Source organism: Oxyura jamaicensis, chromosome 2 (assembly GCF_011077185.1).
Source record: "Oxyura jamaicensis isolate SHBP4307 breed ruddy duck chromosome 2, BPBGC_Ojam_1.0, whole genome shotgun sequence".
NCBI classification, from domain to species: Eukaryota; Metazoa; Chordata; class Aves; order Anseriformes; family Anatidae; genus Oxyura; species Oxyura jamaicensis.
This window is the reverse complement of record NC_048894.1, coordinates 144599020-144609608: the sequence shown is the minus strand read 5'-3', so window position 1 is coordinate 144609608 and position 10589 is coordinate 144599020.

The window sequence follows — 10589 nt, the reverse complement described above, 5'->3', positions numbered from 1 at the left end:
AAAACCCACGCCAGTGAGAGGCACCGCGGGCAAAAAATGGACCTTGCCAAGGCTGCAGGGAGCTGGGCCTCTAAGGTAGATAAGGCTTGTGCTTCCAAATATCCCCTGTCTGTGATGGAAGCACCACCAGAACCGAAAGGTTGTGAAACTCAGCTCGCGCCCTCCAGTCGTGAGAGTTACAGCACAGCAAAAGTGACCTGCTTGTGACGCCAAATCCTGCGTCCACCCACCTTTCTCCACGGAGATCCCTCATTTCATAATGGAATTAAAAATGATATATTATATGTATATTTTATTTTATTTTATTAAGAGGGGTGCCCCTGTACCCAAGTCCAGCTCATGGTAAGCAGCTACATCTTGTGAGGACTTGGAGGCAACCCTCTTCTGGTTCTTGTATGAAAGAAACTTACATGCAGGTCTGAGAAACAATGTTCCTTCAGCACCATGCCAGGGTAATTTCCATCTCAGAGGTCCCCTTGACCAAGGCTGGTAAGCACTTCTATAACATTTGGTCACGGTGATTGCATTAATTAGTAGGACCAAACTGTAGGGGTCTCAGGGGCCACATGGAAATTCAGACCTTTCATAACTTCAGTATTACCCAAAATCCTGAACGCTGGAGCACAACCTGCTTGGATTTGCTTAGGAAAGTGTTTGTTGGATTGATTAATAATTTTCTCTGGGCAGCAGCCAAAGATCAGAGTCCATGCTGACGCCAGCAATCTGCCAGAGGGCTTGGGTATTATCAACAGTTGATATGGTCAGGCTTGAATAACCACTGGTGGAGTGGATATGAAGCCCTCTCTCAGAAGATCCGTAGGACCATCTTCTCCTCTGGCCCAGAGTGTCTTCTGAAGGTTAACAGCTGCTGTCTGTGGCCTCAGCAGACCTGTAGGTGCTCTCAGGTGGGCAGTGACATGGGTCCTACATTATGTTAATGCTGCTGGCAGCACCTGGCATCTCCTCTTCGTTCAGTCTGGCCAGCACACCTGGATCTCACACCTGGATCTACACACTCTCCGCAGTGATGGAGATCCGGACCGGGATCATCGTTTGATCCCTCTGACCGATCTCACTGGCTGGGCAGGGGGACATCAGCCGGGGGGGGCTGGCTGGATTCTGGTCATTACGTGTGGTTTGGAGCCCAACCACCACAGGTGCTGACTGCAGCAACCTTGTTTTGGTCTCTCTAGCTGGCCCCGCGTGAGCACGGGGCTTGGACCAGGTGTCCTCCTCTTCCAGCCTCAGCCGTGCTGTGACACCGCGACTTTTACACCAGAAACGATACCAAAACGGGGCTGGAGGGAGTGGGGGCAGAAACAGGCCGCTACCCTCAAAGGCCTCAAAGGTCTCAAAGGCCTCGAAGGTTGCTAGATATCCAACTACACGTCCAAAGGGAATGGCTTAAACTGCCCATGGCTGTGCCCGTGGCTCCCTCCAGCCCTGCATGCGCTCTGAGTGGGGCTCCAAGGGAAATGTCCAAGATGCATGTGGGAATCACGTATTTTTCCCAGTTTATTTTAGCAGAAGGTGTTCCTGGGTTTCCATGGGCCAGCAAGAGGGTTTTGTATGTTGGGAGGTGATCACAAATCGGGAGAGAAGCCCAGTGCACCATTACTGCTCAGCTTTCAGCTATTTGATTTTTAAGTCCTATTTTGACTGGGGGCAGGCTAAGAACCTGTAAGTCAGCAATATATCTCCTAAGAGGCCTGGGAAGAAACTTCTGCTCATTTTCTGGTACCTCGGGCTAAAAATAAAGAATAGATAAGCGCCCTCCAATTCCAGGGACCAGTACGCAGACCGCAGCAGTCAGCAGGACCCGCAGCCACCCGGGGCTCGGGGCTGAGCGGCAGCTTTCAAACATTAACTGCGATGTTTATCTGCCGTCAGAGGAGCTCATTTCCCACACGCATGGACTGCGTGCGAGGCAGCCCACTTATCTGGTGGCACAATCGATAGGCAAAGCCTGCTGAAGTTGGGTGCCTTATGCAAGCTCAATAAAGCTGGAGTGAGCGCTGCTTTTCGGCATCAGTTGAAGAAGGAAGTAAAACCACGGGGTATTCGGCGGGGTCTGATGCCAGGACCTTGTGAACTATAAGAAACAGGAGACTGTTAATATTTCCCTTGTTTCTCATTCCCCACCTTTTAAGATTCAAGGTAGGCGAGATACGTCCTGCTGCAACCGTAACTAAACATGCAAGTCTGGAAGAAGGAGGCGAACAGGGCAATGCCAAGTCTGCTCTTCATGGGAGGAGGATTCAGGGCAGCAGCGCAAAACATTGCTGAGATCAGCTGATGGCAGTGGCCAGGGGGGATCCTGAACACCCAAGGTTTTCAGAGGTGCTGGCACCCATCCCCATCTTTCCTACTGAAGTAGAGCTGCAGGAGCCAGATATCCTCACGCTGCCAGGAGGCCTCCCCACTGGGGCCATGCCCGTGAATTCAGGAGCAGCTCCAGGCTCCCCTGCTGCAGTAGCACTGCTCACCCCATCTGGGGCAATCTCCCCTTTCCTGGCTGAGCTGAAGGCTTCCTCTCATTTCCCTTGAAGCAGGAGAGGGATGTGCCCAGCAGCAGCCGCCGCTCTGGGTTGTGATCACCACCAGCCCACGCAGGTGGGAATGGGGACTCGCACCTGCATGCACCACGGAGGAGCAGGAGCACTTTCATCTCTGCAATTGTGTTTTACCTTTTCATGCCCTGGATGTTTATTGCTTTATCATGTATTAATTATTGGCATTCTCTAGGCTTCCTTCTATCTTAATCTGATTTAAAACAGACATTTGCATTTGAAAAGTAGCTAGCATGTATAGCAAATCCTTTCCCTTGGTTTCCTATTAATGTGCCCAGCTTTGATGTATTATATTAATGCCATTTGCCAGGGGTGAAATTAGCACACCACCTAGGGAGAGCCTCTTCTTTGGCAAACCTACTGCTTTTACCCACAGGCAAAGCATCTGCCTGCCCTGGCGCTATCACTGTATCCTGACAGCAGCAGCATGGACACGCAGCCGCTCCTCTCCCCATCACCTCTGCACCGGCCGCATCCTTCCCTCAGCACGGGGAGCTCTGTGCACACGCCAGCCCACCAACGTGGGGCCGGGAGGATCCACCGGCTGAGGATCAGAGAGGTCTGCGGCACAGCAAGAGCTGAGCATGATGAGGTGCACCTCGCTGGTGATGGAGGGCTGGGCAGGGGAGGTTGTGGAGAGGTGCAGAGGGCTGCGTGGTCAGAGGGCTAGGCGAGACGTGGGGTATGCCTTGTGATCTTCTCAAGGGTGTAAGCACAGATGCTGACATGCATGTGGACTTCTCACAGCCTCAGAATGATCTGTCTAACCTTCCTGTCGCACTATCATGGTCAGTTTGGGAACAGAACAAACCATTCCTCTGGTGAGCTCAGTACCACCATTACTCCCCTCACCCTTTTTTTTTTTTTTTTTTTTTTGGCTTGCACTGCATAGCTTGCATAATTTAGGTCTTTTGTGAAGTTTCCCTGAGCCTGATTGATCTGTTTAAATTGGAGCAAAGGGCCTATGGGGGTCACGGGAGCAACTGGCTGATGTTGACTTAGCCGAAAGGAGGAGCGGTGGGCATGGGACTGGCTGACCAAAGGTGTGCTCAGAGCTGCTGACCTTAGCGAAACTGAGCTTAGGTGACCGGCCCCAACCAACCTCATGTGCTTGTCACTGCTGGGAGGCTTGGCCAGCCTGGATCAGATCCCAGGACCGGCAAATCTGCAATGTCCCTGTGTGGCAGTGCTGGGGAGGTGACAGCCTTTGTAAGGAGCTGTGCTGGGGCTGGAGACGTGGCCCTCCCAAAACATCACTCTGATCCCACCCTTGGTTGAGTAGGGGCAGCTCAAAGTGAGCTTGCTTCCCCTTAAATGCCCGCATGGAGTTTTGCAGCAGGCTGAGTTGGTTTTAACAGCATTTAGGTTAAAATGATTACAACTTCAGCCCATGGACAAGAGTTCGAGCAGTTTCCAGAGCTCATTTACAAAAGGGGTTGGAAAAGTTATTCCAAGTTAGCAGCCTACATTACAGTAGCAGTTATTTGAACAGGTGGGGACTGGGGGAAGTAGGGACATTAGCCAAATGGTGAATCATAAACTAATCAGATTGCCACCCATATTTGCACCGAAAGGAGGAAAAAAAAAGTGGTGCACGAAAATACCGCACATCGCCAGCTTCAGAACTGACTCAGCAATGGCCCAAACTTTTATTGAGCTTTACTGGGCTGCCTGCTGTGCTCCCACTTTGTATAGGCCCAGGCTGTATCTGGGAGCTACCGAAGAGGCTTGCTGTGCCCCGATGGCCTGTGGCTTGCTTGTGCTCTGTGCTGCCCTCCGCATTTCTGCTGCGGGGATGAGTCTGGAGCAGCCGCAGCCTCCAGCTCCTGCACCCAGCAGAGATGTGCCAGTGCCAGAGGAAGCCTTTGGCCATCAGGGGACAGGCAGGGGATGGAGCCGGTCCCTGCCTCTTCCAAAAGCTGGGGGAAGAAGAACCACGCTGGGGCCCAGGGCTGCTCCGCACCACGCACACATCCTCATGGAGTGCAGCCTCCAGGGCCCCCCTGAAGCAGTAAATAAATAAATAAATGGAGACGTAAGTGGATTAAAAATAAAATAATGAAATAAAATAACAACCACATCGCTGAAACGCTGTTGATGTCAGTGGAATTCCTCACGCCTTGCAGCAGCGAGCAGGGAATCAAATCTAAACTGCTGAGGCTGCTGGCAGCTGCTTGCCTGTTTGTGTGTGCAGTGGAGAAAAGTGCTTGTTTGGTGCTGATTGCAGACTACGGAATAAGAGCAATTTCTCATCCCACCTCCACAGAAGCTATTTAAATAGTTCGACACCCACTTTGAAAGATGCTCAGTTAGAAAGGGAGTAAATCTGGAAGTTGTTACTCCTCGAAGGAAGAAGAACCAACAACCAGGCTCTGTGGCCGGCGAAGCCCCGGGGCCGGAAAGCCAAAGCGTTACGCAGAACCCCGATCTGCAAAGCCATTGTGAAATACTGGGGACAGGGCTGTGCCACAGGCAGCCATCACGTGCCAACCCTTCCCCTCCTTGGGGATTTGCTTACATCCACTGGCAAGGAAGGCAGCGTGTGCTGGCTCTTTCCCACACAGGCGGTGGAGATTTAAGCCACGGCATGGCAGCTTGGCCACCGGCTGAGGATGATGGCACTTAGCCCTGCCATCCTGCTCCGTACCAACACCTGCCGAGGGCCCTGCCTGCAGAGAAGTCAGGAAAGCCTGGATTTCCCCCAGCAGAGCTCCGCTGTGCGATTAGCATTGTAGGATTTAAAGGCCTCTGGTTTTACTAGCTGTTTAATGTCACAGTACATCGGTGCCTGAACGGCTGTCCCTCCATCCCACCTGAAACCCTCGCCTCCTGAGGAAAGGGCAGTGATGTTTTTTCTTAAAAATAAACTAATTATAAAACCAAAGTCAGTTTCTCACATTTAAATAGCCTCTGTAGCAACCAATTATTTCCGAGGACACGAGGAACAGCTGTTGCAGTGCTGTAGCTCAAGCAGTTACATCTTGGCTATTTAAACGGATAAGAGTTGATAGTTTTATTCCCATGCGATATTACTAAGACATGATAAACAACCATAGTGTTAGTATTAATTTGTGGAGCAAAGATCGCTTTAATTTGCTTCAAGCTGAGGAATAATTTTAATGCAGTATTATCACTCCACAAATTACTGTTTTGTCTTTCCCTCCTTTCTCCCCACTTCCTTTTTTTTTGTTTTTATTTTTTATTTTTTTGGATGAAGCAATACAATGCAGGGCAAAGGCAACGTTAAGGCAGAGCCAGTTTGCAAGTCAGCCTTCAAGCTCCACAGACCAGGAATGCTTTCCAAAGGTGAACCTGGTGCCTTGCCTTGGGACCTTCCCAGCTCCTGTCAGAAGTGGGGAAATAGCACATTTGGCCATGGAAAGGTGAATCCGTGGCACGAAGGCTGCAGTCAGAGCTAATTAAGCAACAGGTGACACTGCTTAACGCACACGTGCCTGTCACCAAGCCTTTCCAAGTATGCTGGCTGCTCTGTGTTTTTATGCTGTGTTTCTTCCTAGGATCATGACACACTCAACAGCAGTGATAAGTCAACTCCTGGGCTGTCCTGTTGGCCAGGGAAGTATTATCGACCCCGTTTAGTGAGAAATCCGAGGCCTACAGATGGCCTAATGGTGTGATGGCTCCCCATGGCTTCACTGAGTCCAAGACAGAGCTCAGCACTTCTTGAGGTAGAAAATAAAAAAATAGAAAGAAATGGTTCAGATCGGTGAGATCTGGTGTTGTGGTTTAACCCGGCTGGCAGCTAAACACCACACAGCCGTTCGCTCACCCTCACCCCTCCCTCTCTGGGATGGGGGAGAGAACGGGAAAGTGAAGCCTGTGGGTTGAGATAAAGGCAGTTTATTAAGATAGAAAATAATAATGATAATAATAATAATATGTACAAACAAGTGATGCACAATGCAATTGCTCACCACCCGCTGACCGATGCCCAGCCCAACCCCGAGCAGCTGGCCCCCCCAGCCCGGCTAGCCACCCCTATATATTGTTTAGCATGACGTCAGATGGTATGGAATACCCCTTTGGCCAGTTTGGCTCAGCTGTCCTGGGTTTGTCCCCTCCCAGCTTTTGCTGCACCCCCAGCCTGCCCGCTGGCAGGACAGAGCGAGGAGCTGAAAAGTCCTTGGCTTAGTATAAGCAGTGCTCTGCAGCAATTAAAACATCAGCATGTTATCAGCACTCTTCTCATCCTAATCCAAAACATAGCACCCTACCAGCTACTAGGAGGAAAAATAACTGTCCTAACTGAAACCAGGACAACTGGTACTCAAACATGCCAAAAACCCCACAGAGGGTTGGATTTACCACGAGGTTTAGGTGCCACGTACCTCTCACGGGACAGTAAGGCACCAAGGAGTAACGCACGTAGATGCTCAGCAGCTTGCAGGAAAGCTCTGTAGCCTCCTCCCCGAGGTGTGGGAGGCTTTTCCTACCGAAGGCTCTCCATGTTCCTGCCTAAATTAGACCTCAGGCACATTCATGATGCTGTGGTGAGCGCAACAGGGGTCTTGAAGCCAGGGCGCTTGCCTGATGTGGCTCCTCTGGCCATGGCATGAGTAAAAGAGCGATGCACTGAGATGTGAACTGAAATGCAGGGAATTTCCTTACCGGAGGCTGCTCAAATGATGAAGGTGCTTGCATCGTGCCAAGATGCTCGCAAGGCCCCAGAACGGAGCTCTTTCAGCAGGGGCATCCCACTCAGCCCAGCCTGGGAGGGTGCTCTCCTCTGAGGCATGAGGGTGATTCCAGGTCTCCTGCATGGGCAAACACTTCAGAACAAAGGGGTTGGGGACAGGTGGCAGTGTGGCAGCATTTTCTCTTATGTTTTATGTAGATTTCAATCCAAGGAGTACATTCTGAGACCAAGATTGAGCCCTGTAGGCAAAGTAGACAGAGGAACATCCAATGCCCAGTGGGTCGGTCAAGGACTTAACAGCATCAAAATGAAGCTGCACCCAAGCGTGCAGAGCAATAAGGACTTTTCACACACAAAAAAAGGTTCTGTGAGCTTCCTGCTCATCCAGAGCAGGGAACTCCAAGTAATTAGATTTTGGAGGTGCTACAAATCGCAGTTGGGCACCACAAGGAAGACCCCAAAGGAGGAGTCCATGCTAATCCACCTCTTTAAATCTGTCCCTAAGCGACTTGCACGGGTCGGACAGGTGTTAAGAGGCAAAGCCAGAAATAGAAAACTGATTCCCACTCCTGGCCTTTCGTTTGAGGTCTTGGACTGGTTCCCAGACAACTGCCAGCCACACGAAGGTACAAATTACTTGGAAGAGGGCAAAAGGTTAATGGACCAGGGTCAAAAGTCACCACTGGCTTGCAGGCCCTTAGCAGGCAACAGCAGCCACGGCGAACGCGGGGTTCAGCCTTGATGGGGAGTACACGAAATGCTCCTCCTCTCCTCCAGGCTGGGTATCTCTGTGCTGGCTTGCACTCCACCTGCCTGACAGCAGATGCAGGCAGATTTATTTCCTCCGAGGAAGGCAGGCTCGCATCGCTGGAGCACCCTGCTGCCCGGCAGACAGCTCCCCACCAGTCCTGGTGGCATCCACGGTGCCCATGGGGTCTGAGCGCTGCTGAAAAATGGGCTGGAGAAGGCTGATTTCATGCTGTTACCCAGGGAAATGATGAACAGCTGCTAGCAGCCAGTTTCTGAAGGCAGTCTTCAGAAAGAGAATCGATCGCCGGAGCTCCACAGCTCGGGTAGGGGCACGCACCCTCTCCCTCAGTGAGTCTTGCAGTGGCCGTACCGCACGTCGGGCACGGCAGCAGCGATCTGCAGAGGTTCATTTCCCTGCCTCGCAACATGATGTCATTGCTGCCTGTGTCCAGACCCAGACATTTTAAAGCTTAAGTATTTATTGCTGCTGCCGCGAAGCTGGTAATGGCCTCGGTACCTCCAGCGTGCCGCAGTCCTGCTGGAAACCCAGCTGCTTTCACTTCCTTCCCATGCCTCTCTGTTGTGGTGAGAGGTGTTTTGGTGCCATGGGCTCGCTAGCACCCGATCCTCAAAATTGGCTTGCAACAGCAACTGTCCTTGGCACAGACAGCAAAGCTCGCAGGCTTCCTTTTCTGTTTGAAACTGGTCCCCAGAGGCTTAATTTGCAGACAGTAATGGGATTCCATCTTCCTGCGCTTGACAGAAGGTGCCTCTGCGAGCAGCCTTGGTTCACCTTTCAAGAAGCTGACCTCTTTTTCTTGAACAGCATCCCAGTTTTGGTATGTGGGCTGTGACAAATGTTTCAGGGAAGGATTACAGGGTTAATTAACGCATTAATATTTAATCCCACTTCCTTGCTTTCACGTCCCAGGCCAAAATTTCTGCCCCCGGACCCAAATATACGCCAGCCATATCACTTTCGACTAGGAACCCGAAATTTCCGCGTTATTACTCTCACTCTTTTCTTCTGCATGAAACCCTGGCCTCCTTCCTTCAGCCATCCTCCCTACAGTCAAATTGTTTTGGAAGGGAATTGTCTCCTCTTGGCGCCAGCCACGAGATCAAACCTCATTTCCCGTCGGTAACGTGTCCTGGGCTAGGCTCTCCTTTGCTGAGGAGGCACGACGTCTTCATGCCTGTCATCTTCACATTTCTTCTTAGCTCCACAGAAGCGGAGGGACATGAGGAGAAGACACGACAGGAGCCCCAGGGGCACGGAAGAGCATGGGGATGGGCACGCTTTTTGTCAGGACAGGGTTTGTGGCCTTCAGCTGGCTTGACCCAGTTGCGCTCCAACACAGCAGCAGGAGGGTGGGAGGTGGGATCGCAGCAGGGGAAGGCCCACCTGTTACGGCTTTAACACCGACACGAGCAGCAGGACAAACGTGCTGACACAGGTTTTTCCATGGGATGGTTCCTTGGTACCTACGGTTTGTGCAACCAGCTTGAAGCCTGCCCCATCCCATTCCACCGCCCTCAGCTGCTGAGCTAGCAGGATTGACACCCGTACACTGAAACATCTGTGGTGTTGTTGCCCCTCACAGAGCCGTGTGTGCACAGACATTGCTGCCACACGTCCTGCTGCTCTCCTGCCACCTCCTGCAGCCCAGCCATGTCCTTGGTTTCACCATCCAACCAGCAGCACGGCTCCCTCCAGCAAACCAGGCTGCTGGTTATGGAATTAAACGCTGAGGAATGGGTGAAATCAAGCACAAACACGTAGCCTGAGGGACATTCGGGTGCTCTGGCAGCTCCCTGCAGGAGCACCTGACCACTGGCCCGCTCCAGGGCCAGCCCCATGAGGTTTGGGGTGTTCGTTCTGGAGCACTTACCATAGAACCATAGAGTCATTGAGGTTGGAAAAGCCCTCCAAGATCACCTGGTCCAACCATCCCCTGACCACCAATGTCACCCACTAAACCATGTCCCTAAGCACCATGTCCAACCTTCCCTTGAACACCCCCAGGGACGGTGACTCCACCACCTCCCTGGGCAACCCGTCCCAGTGCCTGACTGCTCTTGCTGAGAAGAAATGTCTCCTCATTTCCAACCTGAACCTCCCCTGGCACAACTTGAGGCCATTCCCTCTAGTCCTATCACTAGGTACCTGTGAGAAGAGGCCGACCCCCAGCTCCCCACACCTTCCTTTCAAGTAGCTGTAGAGAGCAATAAGGTCTCCCTCGAGCCTCCTTTTTTATTTTTATCTTGTTATTATTTTTCCCCGATATTTGAGGTTTAATTTCTTATTTTACAAACTCCAAGCGTAACAGCACATAACTGGACGAGGCCCTGGGCAACCCCATCTAGTGGGTGGCATCCACCCCTGCCTGTTTTGGGGGTGGTTTGGACAAGACGATCCTTAAAGTCCCTTCCAACCTGAGCAGTTCTATGGTTCAGTTGTGGTCAGTTTCACTGTTAGAAAGCCCTTTATCCTAGCAGGTTATCCTACCGGCCCACGCAATAAGAGCCGGTTCAGTGGGTGGTAGGGGGCACGATTGCCCAGATGATCTCAGGAAGAGCAGTCAGGCGTTGGGACGGGCTGTACCGGGGGG